This window comes from Passer montanus, unplaced genomic scaffold (assembly GCF_014805655.1).
Source record: "Passer montanus isolate IOZ18808 unplaced genomic scaffold, ASM1480565v1 scaffold1, whole genome shotgun sequence".
NCBI classification, from domain to species: domain Eukaryota; kingdom Metazoa; phylum Chordata; class Aves; order Passeriformes; family Passeridae; genus Passer; species Passer montanus.
In genome coordinates, this window is record NW_024356504.1 from 16,259,222 (window position 1) to 16,276,408 (window position 17,187).

The window sequence follows — 17,187 nt, forward strand, 5'->3', positions numbered from 1 at the left end:
ACCTCTTATCCCTGGCTATGTGGCACCAGCAGGAACTTGTACTGGCAAAAATCTTACCCATTGCACAGTTCCTGCATGGAAAACTTTTTTCCTTTTTTTTTTTTTTTCCTTTTGTGCAAATAATCTCTGCCTTGCTATGGTGCTGTGCAAACCCTCATGTTTGCAACCTCCTGCTGCAGAGCCTGGGCAAGAGAAGTGTCCCCAGCAGCCCAAAAGGCAGCTGCCAACAAAATGAGCCAAGAGGATCATGCTGTACTAACTCACCAAACTTTAATATGGGATAATAAACAGCCACATTCATCTAGACCTAATAGTGAAATACTATGCTACGTACGTAATGCATCCTCTGATTTAGTGAGAGCTTGCCTGAAGTATAATCTGACTTGAGGAGTTCAGAGGTTGTACAGCCACTTTAATCTATTCATTGAAGCTGAAACAGACTGGAAATGTCATGTGCCTAAATCTGTATGGGGGAAATGTTGGCTGAAATTTTAAGGCACTCTTCTCTTTTAGCTTTCTATTTCATTCCAAGGTTTGAAGTGTCACCCATCCTGCACTCACATCCCCCCAGGGAGGGCTGATAAAGGGGAGGCTCCTTATGCCACTGCCTTTGCTGTCAAACTGAACGTGATGTTTTGTTTGAGGGCTCCTTGGGGTGACTCAGCAGGATACAAAAACGCACTTAAATAGGAGTTGTATTATATAAGTGCTCAACCACAGCAGCAATTCCCCTTTAGCAATGTTGTTAACTAATACGCACTACAAGAAATTTAATGCTGCTCCAGATACTGGATGGAATTGAAAGAGGACTTTTTGGCTTTCCTCCATCCATAATTTTAATATTTCTTATGGTGGGAAGGCTACTGAGAACTGAGCAATAACCTGGATAGCTGACATAGAGGAGCCAGGCCACAGGCTTTTCCTGTCAAGTGTTACTGACTTTGGTATGACATCAGAGATTTTCGGGTTTAGGTGTCTGAATATTGGGCTTGGCTGGGAAATGCAGTTATCTCCACAGAAGCAAAAATGTGCAGCTCTGAAGGGTGATCTGTTTAAGACGGCCAAATAGAAAGCTGGATGCTCAGATTTAAAGATCTAAACCTGAAATCTTTGGCCTACCAGTCCCAGGACTGCTGTGTCCCCAGCATTTAGTGACAGCATTTCCAAACCTCTGAGGGTGTATAAATGACCTGCTGTGTGCAGCTTTGCCAATTCTGCCTTCCCTGGTGGCAAGATGTGCTGATAGCAAAAAACAGATTCCTCATAGCCAGTTGCCTCCATCACTGCACTGCAGTCTGCCCTGGGAAGATGAGGAGACAGTTTTGTCCTAGACGGAAAATTTGTAACCAACAGAGAAACTGTTTCACACCAAATTCAGGTGTAAACATGTGACTCCTTCTGACAAATGCATATCTCACAAACCCAGCTGTCAATTCACATGAACAAAACACATCTGTCCCATGGTTTGGTTGGGAAAGCCTGTGGGGTTCCTCCTGGTCTGCTCCCTGTCACCTCTCCCATGCTGCTGGACCAATGCAGGTTTTGAGGCAGATAGTCATGTATCTTGTTTGTAAAACGGCAGTACACTTCTCTCTGCCTCCTACACATGTGGGAAAGATAGCACAGAGCCTGTCTTGTACCAGACTCCTTGGGTAGATCTTTCTGGGGACTACTGGAGTGTACGGAATGCTAATTCAGCTCAGGAGGAGATCTGGGTCTGTTCACTTGGGTTTAAGAAACATTTTGGGTTCCTGCACCTCTGCTTTGCACACCACCGGGGAGGTAAGCCCTGACCCAGCACGGTAAATCAGCAGGTGCCTAAATGTACCCCGAGATGCTGTAGGCACTTGGTCTGTACCTGAGCACCACCCAGGGTTGTGCCCAAGGTGCTGCTGTGGTAGGACACATCCTTCCTGCCATAGATTATTCTCACCCAGCCATCGCTAGCATCCTCTGAGAGGGCAGCATGTGTCAGTGAGTGTGTGTCGGTGCGGGAGCAGAGCTTTTGCCGGTGTCAGGTGCAAGGTGTGAGGTGGCAAAGGAGCCTGCAGGTGGCATGGGAAGTGCTGCTTTGGTTCTGCCTTCCAGTGCCAGCCAAGGGCACAAAGGAGAGGTTACAAAAGTAACCACTGCCGTGTGTTCCTCGAGTGCTATACAGGATGAGCTCTGGTGTATTAAACACGAATTCTCTTATTGGGATTAAAGTTGATGAGGCTTCCTCATATATATATAGGAGGGAGGGGGAGAAGGGGAGTTGTGTGCGCATAGTAGCTGGTTCTCAAAGGCTCGGTGTGTGCCGTGCTCATGCGGCGTGAACGGCGCTGGTAGCAGTCCGTGCCTCCAGCCGCTGCCCCGTCCGTCACACAGAGCCGGCTGTTTCCTCTCCCCCTCCTCCTCGTTTGCTGGCGGCTGCACAACGCCGCGGCCGGAGGGTCGGTCCGCTCCGCTTCAGCCACAGCCCCGTGGGGCCCGGGTGCCGGGCGGGGAGAGCGGCCCGGGCGGTTTAAGGTGCCGCCGCCGCTCCGCTCCGCTCCACCTTAACGCGCGGCGGCGGCGGACGGGCCCATTGCCGCGCCGGGGGTCGGCGGGCCCGGGCCCGGCTGCGCGGCCGCCGGGGCCGGAGAGCGCGGGGGCCGCGGGCGCTGAGGGCGCGGCCCCGCAGCCTGGGTGAGCGGGCGGGGAGCGGGGCCGGGAACGCGGCCAAGCAAACAATAAACCCGGGCGCGTTCCGCCCGTCCCCCGCGGGGCGCGGGACAGCGCCGCGCACTTTGGGCGCTCCACGCGCGACAAGCCCGCGGGAGGGGCGGGACCACCGTGACACCCGGCGGTAACCGCGGCGGGGCTTCCCCCTCTGCTCCTTTCCTCTCCCCACAGCGATTCCTGCTGAAATGCGGCGACCCACGCTGGCATGAGCCCCCCCGGCGGGAGCAGCGCGCCCCGGGCACCGCCGCTTTCCCTGGCCGCAGCTCGGTGTCGGGAAGAGAGCGCTGTCGCCGCGGAGCCGCCGCTGGCGGCAGCGCCGGACGCCGGGCAAGGGACGCACGGTACGGGGGCTTCGTGCGCGGGTGGGCTGCGGGGGGCTCGGGGTCCCTGCCCCGCCGGGAAAAGGGAAAAGCGAATGTATGGCGCAATGGTCGGAACGCCGCGCGGTCCCTGTCTTCTCCGGGGTGTGCGCTGAGTTACGCGGTGTAATGGAAGATCTTTGTAAGTTGAGGGTTTGTTGGGTTTTGCCTGTGTCAGGGGTTATTCCCCCCGCCACAGATTCAGAGCCACGGTATTATTTTACTTTCCTACCCCGGGTGTGTTTGGATGGGATCTGGGCATGGCGAGCATTCTTATCTTACATTAAAATTGCTCTTGGATCACTGAGTACTTTGTATAAGCTTCCATAACTTTTAGAAGGATAGAGATGCTATCTTCAATTACAGAGAAACAAGGAGAGGAGGGGGTGCGGGTTTGGGTTTGGTTGTTTTGTTTTGGTTTGGGTTTTTTTTCTGGTTTTACTTTACTTTTACTTTGCCTTTATACTTTCTGCTTTAAGAAAACAAACTGAACCACAGATAGGACGAGGATTTTTCAGACCTTGTGATTTGGATTGCTGGGGATTAGAAAGAAAACTTGTAGGTTTTTTTGTTTGTTTATTTACTTTAATCAATGGCTCAAGAGCTCTAGAAACAACGTATGAAGCCCTGCTTCCTAGACAGAGAAACTAACATAAAGCCACGCTGGCTGCAAGCTGAGGAGCAAGTTTAGTGTTAGACCTCGAGTGGATCAGTCTCAAGCATCCTGCGCTCCTCTGCTCCAGTGACTCTCCTTGTCGAGCTGGTCACGTCGTGCAACAAATCGGGACCTCACACCGGCAGGTCGGAGTGGGAACTGGGCTTTTCTTAGAAGAGCAAAGCGCGCAGGGGAGCCTTGACCCCGGCGTGAGGCTTTTTCCCGGCACAGGGAGCTGCAGCCCTTCAGCGCTGTCAGCTGGCACTGATCTCCAGTAATGCCACGGAAATACGAAAATCTAAGCTATCAGCTCCTGAGGTAGCTGAAATCATCTAAATTCGGGTTTTGTCGGCAGGCTTAAAGGGATGCCATTGACTGGAAATGTTTATGTATGTCTTACCTGGAAACTGTTGTTCATACAAGAGTTGATATTAAGAAAAGTGAATCAACTTTATAGTTGTATCAGCTATAAAAGTGCTTTCTGAGTTTTCACTCTGAAATTACCTTGGTAGCTCCAGCCTCTTTTTGCACAAGAGAGATGCATTTCAGATGCCTTAAACTGTTATTTTTCTTTATGAAAGCTACTTGTCTCTGGCTCTGAATCTGTTAAAACAGATTTGCAAAAACAGGGTCTATTAACTTAAGAAAGGCTAGGAGAAAGATAAGAGAAAGAACAAGGGGTGTGGCAAGGAAATTACAAAGTAACAGCTTTAAAGAAGAACTCTCTGTAGTAGAGCTTTAGACTGCCTAAGAGAGGTAAGATTTCTTTCTATGTATTTAAATCTGAAAATACCAAGCTGACAGCATCTCCTTAAAAATAATAGTGTATGTAGAAAATAGGTATGAATAGCTTCATATTGTAGCTCTGCATCAATTTGTCTTTCTTTGATTTTGCTCCTCCATTCCAGGAGATATCTATTATGATAGAGTGTAAACCCAGATTGCAGAGGGCCAAACACCCCACCAGCATCACTCCTGAACCAGAACAGCTGCACTAGGGTCAGAGCTGGCCCAGCACCTCTTCTCAGAAGTTATCTGAGAGGCAGTTCTGTTTATTAAAGTTTTTGGTGGGTATTTTCACAAGGTCAAAATTTTTGCAGAGAATGCTAGGAATTGCAGAAACTAGACTTGCCTTCTTTTGGGGGGAACTTTTGGTATGTGTTGCCTTGGATTAACCTGGTTAATCCTGGGACTGAGGTTAACACCAGGGATGAATAACATTGTATCACAAGGTGTTTAGAAAGGACTTTCTTCCTTCTCCCCACCCATTTTTATGGCACTGGTGGAGAAATGGCATTTGGGGACTGGAAGGAGGACGATGAGTCCTGCATGTGAGCTGGTGTTGTCATTGGCCAAGGCAGTGTAAGGCAGGTGGATATAGGGAAAATGGATGTGATGATTCATTATTGTTGTCATTGTGCTGGAGTTTCTTCTTTAACTGCAGTGTCCTCCCTGGCCCATTTGCTGCACCATGTGCTCCTAGTGATGTTTCAGGGCTGACAACATTTGAGACATCCCTTCTCTTAATTCTAGAAGGCTCCTTGAGCAAAACTGTTCAGCTTTATTCATTTCTGCCCTTTCATTTTTATCTTCCTTCCTTGGGTGTGAAGTCCTTTTTGTAGCTGGATTCAAGCCAAGAACCTTTACCCACAGCTGCCAAGCCTGGCATCCCTACTGGCTCCAGGTGAGTCAGTTCATTAGGATGAATCAGTATGCCCTGTAAAAGTTTTAGGCTCCAGACTTCAGCTTGACCACTCTTAATAATTTGGTTTGCCTGGTTTATTTGTTTGTCACTGCTTCAGCTAAACTGTCACTTCTGGTGGCTCCTCACTTCAGACTTGCTCAGCCTTTGGAGCCTTGCAGGGTCTTCAGTCAGTATCCCTGCACTTTGTGGAGCAGCTTTTGCCTCAGCATTGTAACTTTTCCATGCCTTTACCTCGTACCTGCACAGGGGGAGTTAGGAGGGATTGCACCTCAGCATGAGAATGTGCAGCTCCCAATGCAAGGAGTACTTCAGATTCTGGAGGTGGACAGTATTAGCATGAATCCACAGGAATGAAGAGGGAAGTGTTTTTGCATGGTGGAGGTGTTTGCATAGGCTTTTACTGTCATAAGTAAGTAGATTGGGATTCAGGGGACAGATTCAATGTGAAAAATAGGGAGTTAATTTTCAGGCTTCCAAGGCAGGGCTGAGGAAGAGAAATGCTGTTAAAAGATATGGAAATGTGCCTTGAAAGTAACCTTTCAAAGATGGATGACGTTATTTTTGTTGTATGAAGCACCCAATTTAACGAGGTATAAAGCAGAAGGCTTGGGAGGATTTGGTCCAAGTGAAAACAGAATGAGCGTGGGACTGGCAGATGGGAGGAACATTAGCCCACTCCTTGGTGGAGTTGTTGCTTCTTTCTCCTGTTGTTGCTTACAGGGGTGCTTGAGAGAAGATGCTTACTGGGGAGGGAAGAATGGCCTTCCTGTTCTACTTGAATGTCACTGGCTGTATTTTTCTCTGTGGGGAAACAAAGTTCCAGTGCTCCAGTGGGTCACATCCTGAGTGCCTGAATCCAAAGTAAATCTAGAGCAACACTGTCTACTTCAAAAATATCTGCAATAAGCCAAGACTGGCCCTTTCTGAACAGAAGGGATAAATGAACAGCTGTAACTTTAGATGCTGGATTTTTTGGCATACTCGGGTTTTTGTGAGATTTATGACTCTTTTATTCTCTGTTTGAGAATGTAGTGGAGCAATTGCTGATCTGTGTATGTGTGAGAAAATGTTGGTGGAGGAGTAATATATGTGGAAATCTTGCATAGAGATAGAACAGGCAGCCAGTTTGCCATTAGATAATGAAATAATTGTACAAAAATATGTCTCCTGAAATAATGATTGAGCGATGGGGTAGGGGCAGGGTTGGGGGAGGCTAACAATATTTTTGAGTAGTGTGCTCTACTTATAGTGCTTATTACTGACTCTCCTGCAATTTTACTGCTTCAGACGCTGCTTTTCCATGAGTGGTGCTTTGTGTTGCACAGGCAGATAGATTCCATCTGAGACACCAGCCCAATTGCTGGAGCTAGGTGAAGGGATGGGAAACTGCCCCCGGGTACTTTCTCTGTCACAGCCTGGCCAAAGGTAGGTAGGCTAAGGTCAGCAGCTCCTACAGGTACCAATGAACCTGCCTCTCACTGACTCCACTTTCCTTCTTTCTGGAATGGAGTAGTAGAAGTTATTTCTTTGTGGGGTGTGTTGGGTGCATAAATATAGCTGAGATACTTCAGAAGGCATCCAAGTATCTGTGACAGTCTTGGATGGGATTCCCCTTTCTGATACTTCTCTTCTGGCCAGAACTAGCCAGCAGAAATGTTCAGTGCTTGTACAATTTACATATTAATTTTTGGCTAAATTTTGTTAACCTTGGAATTTGTTTGACATTGATAGGCTCAAGAATAAAATATTTAACTACTTTCTTGTACTTTCTTCTACTTCTACTATAGAGCAGCTTAAAAAGTTCCTGGCACTCTTTCTTTCACCTTCTCCCTTTAAATAACACAGTGCCTGCCTTGCCTTCTCTTTCAGAAGGTCTGCTTCAGCAAAGAATGTTGTACCAAATATATAACTTTATGCAAGGTGGTAAAAATGGTTTATTCTTTCTTCATCCCAGCTCTTGACTGCATCTGCCTAGTTTTGGTCTAGAGATAAATGTCACTGAGGACTGCCTGGGGACTATTTAGCATCTGAATAGTGACTTGTAATGATTCAGGTAATGGCCCAGACCACTGTTTTATGTAGTGACTGGTGCTAGTCCACCGAAGTCCAAACAGCTGCTCCAAGTTTCTATCATCTCCAGTGAAAACAAGTACAACAGCATCAGCTTGCAGCCAGTTTACAGTAAACCTACTCCCTGGGCTGTGGGTTAACCTCCTTAAATGTCTCTTGTGGTCAGCTCAGTTACTTTTCTATGTGAAAATAAGTCTTGGTGTGCTTTCTGATTTACTGAAGTGTAAATAAACCAAGAAGGTTTTTCACATTCAGGCTCTCTCATCAGCATATATTAGTAACGCTCATCAGCTTTTGACTGGAACTTTGATGGCATAATTACTCTGAAAGGGTAACATATTCAAAACTACCTGTGTGACTTTGGGAGTTAGATTCCTCAGAGTCTTAGTCATTATTTAAAAAAGGAATTAGCTTTTTAAGCTACACACACTCCTGGAAATTTTAAGCAAAGGCTTCTGTTTATCTTGTCTTTAAAATGCCAGTTTCTAGGATGAGAGTGGCAGCTCTGCCACTCCACTTATTTCAGATATTAAATAAGAGTGTTGGAGAAACAATTAGGAAAATACTATGGTAAATAAATTCTCATAGGTAATCTTACTAGAGAGGTCCAAGAAGTAAAAGTGTACTTTTCAGTCACCTGACAGCAGGATTGTTATGGGCATGCATTTTCAGCTGTGTCTTTAGGACAGCTGAGAGGATGACTGATGTCTCAGCTGTTGTTGCAGACAGAGCACAGCATTTCTTTAGATGGGATTTGGTGCACTTAAACAGCTTGTGACTAGAACAGTCAAGTCACTGGGGCAAACATGGTTATCAGCAGAAACAGATAAACTAAGAAAACAGTCTTGCATACTCTAATGTTTGTGTAGGTAAGATTTTAATTTGCTATCAGTCCTAGGGTTCTTTATGAGCAGTGATGGATTACTCTTGATACTTGTGCAAGTTTTAAAGCATTCCTGTAACACTTGTAATGTGAAATCTATTTATTTTGCAACATACCTGTGAGATAGGGACCTGCTATTTATCTCATTTGTACAGCTAGGGAACTGAAGCTTTCAGTAAAGCTAAACACAGCATGGGGGATTGATCACACAAGAAAGTCTGCAGCAGGACAGACAGGAGGGTGCTGAAACTGGGTCTTAATTCCCGTGAAAATGAACAAGCTCTGATCCATGCTTTTCCCATCTGATTCTTCCCTGGGACTTCTGAAGCAGCTTGTGGCATTTGCTTGATTAGGCAATGTGGGTTTGACTTTTCTAAGGAAGAAAGCTCAAGCCTGGTGATAGAGGGAGGGAGGTGGTGTATGTCTGGGAAAGATGAGGAGTGGGGAACATCCTCCAGCTAGAGATGCCTCCACCACCATTTCTTCAGTGAGTGGCTTCCCCAAGGCTGGCACAGGCTGCTTCTCAGCTACTGAAACCATGTTCCTCTCTGGCAAATCCATGCTCTTCCTGTGCCCAGAGCCAGCTCCACTCCTCTTTATAAAGTTGATATGAGTGGCTGAGTTGATGATGGAGCTTCCTGCCCAGCTCCACATCTGCTGCCACAGTGCTGGGTCCCTGTGCTGTCTGGTTTCCCTGATGGAGCAGAGCTTCCACTGCTGCATCTCAGCCATGTGAGGGTCACCAGTGTTTGGAGTCTCATGAAGGAAGTTGTCCAAAGCTGGCAGGAAATTTTTTTTGTTATGGTTGCATGATGAACAGTAACAATGTGAGTTTTATTGCTCAGAATGTATCCACATTTATAGGATGCTATATTTAAAAAGGAGAAAAAATGAGTCATGGGGAGCTATGCTAATGCTAAGTATTTATGTCTACCTCTTGTGAGGCTGAAGGCAGTGGGAGTTGAGCAACATTCTTGTGAAGTGTCTAGAGGACTTATGGATCAAACTAAAGCCTGCTGAAGTCAGCTGTAAGTCATGCAGTGCCTTGCTCAGGGCCCATGTCATGTACTGTGTGTGGGTTACAGTGAAATATTCCTCTTGGGAAACCCAGGAGCACTCAGTGCTGTCAGCTTCCCTGGGCTCGGGCAGGAGCTTGACTTGCTCCCAGTGGTTATTACTCTGCCACTGGAAAGTCACTCCTGGCTCGCTGCCGGGGCAGGAATGTTGCTGTGCCTCCCAGGCCATGCCTGCAGCACCCCAGGAGCAGGCACCTGAGTGGGAGCAGGCAGAGCCTGGCGTGTCTCGGCTTCTCCTGCACTCCAAGGAGATGTAGTGTCAGGGTCTGCTGACACAGGCTGCTGGAGCTTTCCTTTCAGAGCTGGCTAGGGTCACAGGGGTGCCAGGGTTCGGATGCTTTCACTTACGCCATGTCTTGACACTAATTCAGTTGGCTTCCACTTTATTATGAAGTGCAACTGTTGGAGTTTGTTTTATTTAAAAGTTCTTTAACGAAATTGCGATCTGATTGAGAGTACCAATGAATTCAGCTGTCCAAGAGTCTGCTTGCCAGCATGCCTCAGCTCCTGTCACAGCTATGGGAAGGACTGGGATCAGGATTTCAGTGGTGGATGAGCCAACAATGGAGTATGGAGAGGGACTCTGTGAACAAACCCTGACAGCACCATGTGTCAAAAAAATGCAGATTTGGCAACAGCAAGAGGCTCCGCAGATCCTCTGTATAATCCACTTATTGGAAGGATGAGGTTTTGAAACGAGCAAAAAATAATCATTAAAGTGAAATCTTCAGCTTTATTGGACTTTGTTTTCTTGTGGTTTTTTTTCTGTTTGGTTTTTATTTAAGAATTGGTCATATCAGTATGAAAATGAATGTGTTTAATCTTCCTTGGATATGGTTTTGAGTGGTACACGATTGCAGCCTGTTCTGTTTTCCAGGTTTATGGAAACCTGGTTTATGGAAACAAATACTTGTTCATCTTGCAAATATAAGAGAGGTTGAAAGGCTTTTGAATAGGGATCTGCTCTTTGCACTGCTGGAAGCACTAAGCCTCATGGTGAGCCTGATAGGCAATAGCTGGAGCAAAGAGCCACCCATTTCAGATTAAAAGGATATTAATGGATATCAGTGTAGTGGGAATCACAGCCACTTTTTTCTTGAACTGGCCTTCCCACTTAAAGAACTACTAAAACACCGTGTAGCATGTCTTCAGGTACCTGGTGATTCCAAGAAAGCATTAAAGGATTTTTTTTTCCTGTAAACTTGGGATCTTGTGATACAAGCTCTTTACCAGTTGGCTGTTGAAACATTCACTCTGAAGGGGTACCAAATGACAAAAGTAACAGGATGCAGATGGAATTTAATCTCTTGGACACATTCAGACACTGTTATCGGGTCTGTCATCTGTACTTAGCATACCCAGATAGCTCTTGAGTGGTCTGCATAGACAGCTGGCAGTTTAGCAGAGATTGTGATCTTCAGAAAATATGTAACTGATGTCTTGTGTAATACTTGCTATGGAAGTATTGGTGTCACCAGCCTGAGTGCAACACTTGCTGGGTGGGGAACATATGTCTGTAAAGCAGGACTCTTCGGAGGAAGTTATTCAATACCCCAGCACTCAATCCCAGAAAGAGCCATAAGGGCATCCACAGAGCTTGTGCTGCAGGGTGATGAACTGGGAGGGAGGAGATCACTGAAGGAATCCCTTTGGCTCAGTAGTGCTTGCTGCTGGCTCCAGTTGCAGACTGAGGCTGGTTTGGTGGCTGCTGGTGTTTCATAGGGACAAGAATCCCTAACTAACCTTGGAACAGGAGGAGACATGCCCCAGTGCTCTGGAAAAACCCTCAGCTGTTGTGAATTGTTTTTGTGCAACAGTGCAAGGTCAAACACTGCTGTTGTAGCTCTCAGAATAGTGCATGATCTCGCTGTTCAGGTACCTGCTGCATCTGACACAGCTGCCCTTGGAGAACAAGGCAGGTATTGCCTGAGCCCACTCTGTGCACTTCACCTGGAGAGACCTTGGTGGTAGCTGGGGAAGGATCATAGCTTGGAATTCAAGCATCCAGAGGTTGTGATCAGCTGTAGGACAAGGTGGACTTGAATAAGTACTTGCAGCACTTCCCTAAGAAAATATTCTGTAGCTCAAGGGCAGAGTGCTTTGAGAGACTTCTGTTTCCTCCACATGCTGTGGATGCTTTCAGATCTAATCTGCTAACAGGGAATATGTCAGGCATGAGGAACTGTGCAGACCATTTTCTTTTCTTGAGCTTTGGGCAGGTCCAAAGAGATACTGAATGCTCCATTAAGATGCTCTGCTGGGCATTGCTTCTTCTGTGCATCCCACAAAATAGCTCCAGGAAGCACAAGGATGCTGACAAGCTGCTGCATCACCCTAGTCCTGTGAGCAGCAAGGGTTTTGTTACATGAAATTTACTTGTGGAGTATTAAGTCTGTTTTGAAAAGTTTTACTTGGACCAAACGCCTGTGGAGCATGAAAAGGCTTTCATGTTAATCAGCAAAGTTAGCTAAGAGAATATATAATTCCTTATTCTTTTTGCAATGTGCAAGCCTGTTTAATTAGGCAACTGGGATTTGAATTATTAAATAACAGAACAGTTTCAACCTACTTTTCTTTTGGTAAAGATCTCCAGCAACCCTGGTTTTATTCCATGGATTTTTGATTTATGAGTTCCAGAAACTCTTTGAGCCTCAGGAGGCTGACTTACTGGATCCAGGAGGACAGAGAAATAGGACTCTTATTTTAAGGTCTCCTGAGCACAGCAAGTTACTCTCTGTTGTTTACATACCAGCCTCACAAGAAGATGGAAATAAATGCTAGGCTGTCGAAGCAAAGCAGAAAAATTGTGTTTTCGGGCATATCCTGTGTCGAAGCATCTGTTTGGTTTTGTGCAGCATAAGAATAAATCCTTCTACTGCACAAAACTATGGGAGCAGTTCTCTGGTTTGGGGTAAAAGAGAATAGAGCAAAGTAACAGGAGCTGCAGTTCATGTGGGCTTGGGAAGACTGGTGGAGAGGAACTGGCATAGCTGAGAGGTGAGAAGGGACAAAGAGGAGTTGTCTCAGCCAGAGCAGTGAAGAACTGCTGGACTCTGTCAGTGATTGGAGGTCTGCCACCTTCAAGGCAATGACAAAAGGGCTGAGGAAATGCCTGCTAGTGCCCATGGTTGGGGCAGACATGCCAGCAGCCCTGGGCAGGGTGTCCTGGTGGGCAGCAGGAGGTGAGGGACTTGCTGACAAAGCCACTTAGACCCCAAAAACTCCTTAAATATCTCCCAACCCCAGGCCCTCCAAGCCCTCCTGACCCCAAGCTAATGTATTCTGGCTCCTGTTTGGGACTGGTGCACTTCAAAAGCCTTGTTGAGTGGAAGAGTGGGTGGAACTGGTGACCCAAAATACCATTTCCCCTTCCTAAGGCTGGGCGTATACCAAACTTGTGTCTCTGTGTGGTAAAAGAATATGAACCAAAAGTGCTGAGAGATGCAGTGGTTAAATTGAAACATGCTGTGGCAGGATGAAAGTAATCTTGTCCCTTACAAGGCCTTAATGCTTAGGGGCTTTATTTTATTTTTTTCAAGTGGCTGCCATCCATGCTGTCTCTGTGATTTTAATAGAGAGATTTTTATATGCAGACGTGTCAAGATGCCATCAGATTAAATCACCCTATTATCACTCACTAGTTCAAAATAAAAAACCAATATCTATAGTTGTGTTTTATTTAAAATTTGAAGTCCAAGTTGTCATTGAAGGTGCTGAAGCATAAGAGGATAACTCCATGTAAGGGTCTGTGTCCCTTGCAGAGAACCTTGCAGTACAAAGAAGGGTCAAATCCAAATTTTTTGCTGTTTCTGTGAGTCTGGTATGTAAAATATGATGCAAATCAGAGATTTACATGGATTGCCAAGACTAAGGCTAATCCATAATCTCTTTGCTTGGTGTTTAAAAATAATGCCTCTGTACATGCATAGGAATGGCATACGAGATCTGCCCTAAGGCTAGAGTAACATAATGCTGCATCCCACTGGTTTTGAGAAGAGACCTCTTCTTTGCAGCAGGGTAGCTGTACTTCAGAGCTATGTGGTGGATGAAAATTAAAAATGGGTCTGTAGCAGAACCTAAACATTTCTTTGGAATTTCTCAGCCGAGGTCTTTAGGAAATTGAACATGTTTCCTTGCTCAGATTCTCCTGAGTTTCAAACAGGAGAAGGAGAGCAGAGTAATTGAACCAAAGCAATGATTTGAAAGAGCTAATGAAGGACCAGGGATTCTTCTCTGAAGGTAGCTCTTGATTTACCTCAATAGCCTAGACACAGAAACTTTGTCCCGTTACTTTGCTTTATTTGGTTCATGCGTGGTCTTACCTGTGAAGTGACCCTTCCTACTGCTCAGGTAAAGCACAAGTTCTGCACACTATAGGAGCTCTGTTCCACTCAGCTACAGCTGCAGTGTCCAGTGGCACTGTAGTACCACTCACAGTTAAGGAAAGGTGAGCGTGCTCCAGCCCCAGAAAATGACAAGCGGTGTGGCAATACCAGTGTTGAACTGATGCTTGATCCTCTTGTCCCATCCAAGGTCCTTACCTGCCCCATTGCCCAGTGGTGTGTTTGCTGCCTGTATTGCTCTGTAGCCCAGCATATCATCTCATTCCTCTGGGACAGCATCCCCTCAGGGGAATCTCACTGCAATTTCTGCAAATCTGTCAGTGTCAGCCTGATAAGACTGAAGGAGGCATCACATTCGGTGTGGAGCACTGAGTACCTTGAAAGCTGACTTCTGAAATGTGTATAACCAAGTGTGGTGTGTTTCTCCCATGTGAAAACAGTTTATAGGGCAAAAGCAGCTGTTATTGTTTGGTGTGTGTGTGTGAAAGATGCTTTGTGGCAGAAGCGGGTGTGCCTCTCTTTTCCTTTAACTGGCAAGAGAATCTGCTGTTGCTTTCTTCTTTTCTCCTTCTTTTTTTTTTCATCATGCAATGGTAATTGAGTTTTGAGGGGGTTTATCTTTCCCTGAAGTTGTGGGTGAATTTCTGATGTGATTGCACAGTGCAGTGGTGGTTGGAGCCCTGCTGTTGCCTTGTTCATCAGAGCTGCTTCACGAGAGTGCAGAACACTTTTGAGGTATGATTTCCCATCACATGCTAATCCAGTGAAGTGCTGTAGATTCACTTGCTGGCACTGTTTAAATCCATAATGCAGCACCACCTGCCAAACCACGGGGCATAATGGAAGTGTTAATGAATGTACATATATACCCTCCCACACGGCTGCAAGTTGAATGACTTAAAGAGTCAAGGCAGAGCATTTGGGCTGAGTGCAGAAGGAACCAAAATTAGGGTATCCTGACACAGATCTGTGCTGAAACTGAGGGGTGAGAGGTGGCCACAGGGATGGGTCAGCTGACTTACAGGGTGCTTTCAAAGATGTGTTGATTTTCGGCTGCTGCTCTGTGGATTCATCCAGTCACGACACCTGAGATGTAACTTGGGCATTCAACAACAAAGTGCAGGTACTGAGCAGCTGGAGCCCTGGTACCTCTTTTCTGAGGGGTATTCTCATGGGATGCTTCTCTCCAGTGCTGGCATGATGAAGGCACTTGATGGGAGAGTGGACTTGAGTCATGCAAGGGTAAACTCTGTTCCTCACGGGTGGTTTGGCCAGTTGCCCACTGGTTTGAGTGTCAAGGTGTGTGTTTGTCACCAGGATGGCTTGTCCAGGCTGGCACAGAACTGAAGGAGAATAGCAGGGAAAGAGCTAGACAGGGACAGCCAAGGGGTTTGCCAGAGAAGGGCTAGAAAGAGGCAGCAGGGCTGGCCTGGCACATGGCTGGGATGCTGGCGGTGTGCATGCACCCCGTCCTCAGGCAGGTTCAGTGGAATGCTATGGCTTTGCAAAACCCTGCATCACCATGTGTGAGGCAGAGGAGGGGCCTGTGCATCCACTCCTCATCCCTGTACCCAGCCCTGAGTTTTGCCCACCCTGCTCTTTGAGACAAGCAGTTGGATTTGCCAAGTATGGAGTCACCTCCCCAGCATGCTGTTCGTAAATAAGAGGCTCTTGGCAGACACTGTAACAAGCCTGGAAAAAATTACTGTTATGGGTCCTGGCCCAGTGATGAGATCTTGGAGTCTTCCAAGTGACAGAGTAATGACATGGACCTGGGAAATGCCTGGAATAGCCTTCCACACAGTTCTGGGATTTAGCGTCATTAGATTCTAAGTAAAATAGGCCATGTGCCCGTTTGGGTAAATTTGGGAGGTAGCTGTTCCTTCCTCTTCTGAAGTCCATGCTGGTGAGGCTCTGCTAAATCTCCAGCATTACAGACCAGTATACTCTGTTCTTCTGTACCTGTAAATGAGTATTAGATGTGTTGTGTGGAACTGGAAGGGCTGTCCTTGATCCAAGACCCTGGGAAAATTTACAGAGAGCCCTTCAAGCCTGCCCTGTGCCTTGGGGTGTAGAACTATGCAGAAACATCAGTACTGCCCCGTAGCTCACAGATAATTTCTGGGAGCCTTGTGAGGCAAAGTGAACAGACAATGTGTCTTTTTTTCCATGGGATATATACAACAATAGTTTTTTTACCTAGGGAGGACATGAGTCAATTTTGGAAATTATTTGCAGGTAGAGGACAGAATTTGTGAATTGCCTGGAGATCCCTACTCTCCTCTCCTTCCTTTATCTGGACTTGGTAGGATTCACCCATCCCCTGGTGGAAATGCCATTACTAGGGAACTTCACAGCCTTCAGCTCTTTGCAGCTGTCTAAGAGATGCAAAGTGTGTTTGCCAGGAGGGAAGGGAGTCTTTAAAAAGCCATTTAAATCCTGAAAGACATCCGGTAGCAACACTGGAGATGTAAAAAGCATTAAATACTGAATTGAGCCTGACTGGAAGACAAACGTGGAGCCAAATGCATTGATTGATTTGCAGGAGGGTGACTGGAATGAGGTGGCCCTGTACCCTTTCTATCCATTAATCATCTCCAAAGCATCCATAGGTGCCATGAAGTCTGTGCCTTGGCACAGCCATGTGTGACAGCATGGTGCCCATGAGGCTGCAGGGCAATGACCCTTCCAGGAGCTGGGCAAGAAGGGTGGATGCACCCCTTGTTTTGGCAGGGGCTTTGGGGCTCATGTGGGCAAGGCAGGGTGGAGCAGTGAGGAGGTCCGTGCTGGGCAGTCCCTGGTGCTGCTCAGGATCCCCTCACAGCTCCATGATGCAGCACAGGAATTTGTTGCCTGGACCACTTCCACCTGCCCAAGGTGATGCTGGTTGAGGCTGGGAGGGCTGTGCCGTGCACATCTGGCTGTGCTATGCACATCTGTCTGCATTGTCAGCATCAGGGCCACATGCAGGCAGCAGAACATCTGGGCTGCAAACAGGACATTGCTGAAGCACTGAGCTATTGCTTCAGAAACCTCACTAAGGTTTAAGAGCAGCAAAATCACCCAGGGCAGTGAATTTGGGGTCTTTTCTATTGGTGTGTCAGCAGGCTGGGATGTTTAGGAGGGAAGCTGCCCATTTCCAGGGATTGTGTGAGCAGGAAGGGCAGCTATTGGAATTCGAAGCAGCTTCCTCCACTAAATTTGTTCTTGCTGTGTTATCTCTGCCTGGGCTGGGCAGGGGAACATCTTGGCAATCTGCTTTTTTGCTACAGTATGTTTAGGTCAGCTTCATTGGTTCCATGATAACATAGGAGAGGCCTTCCTGGCCTCACTAGCAAAGAATTTGCAATAGTAATACAGGAATCTGTCATCCCCTGATATCTCCTGGGGGTT

General features: G+C 46.7%; 1 protein-coding gene across 3 annotated transcripts in view; it reads left to right on the forward strand.

Annotated features, from left to right (window-relative positions):
* Positions 1 to 2,597: 2,597 nt before the first annotated feature.
* MRAS (muscle RAS oncogene homolog) overlaps positions 2,598 to 17,187 on the forward strand; it is a 38,376-nt gene continuing 23,786 nt past the window's right edge. For 2 of the 3 annotated variants that reach the window (XM_039727530.1, XM_039727617.1), the window contains exon 1: positions 2,598 to 3,044. The gene's annotated coding sequence lies outside the window, so the exon portion shown is untranslated. The remainder of the gene's footprint in view (positions 3,045 to 17,187) is intronic. The other variant, XM_039727707.1, reaches the window with a different exon arrangement.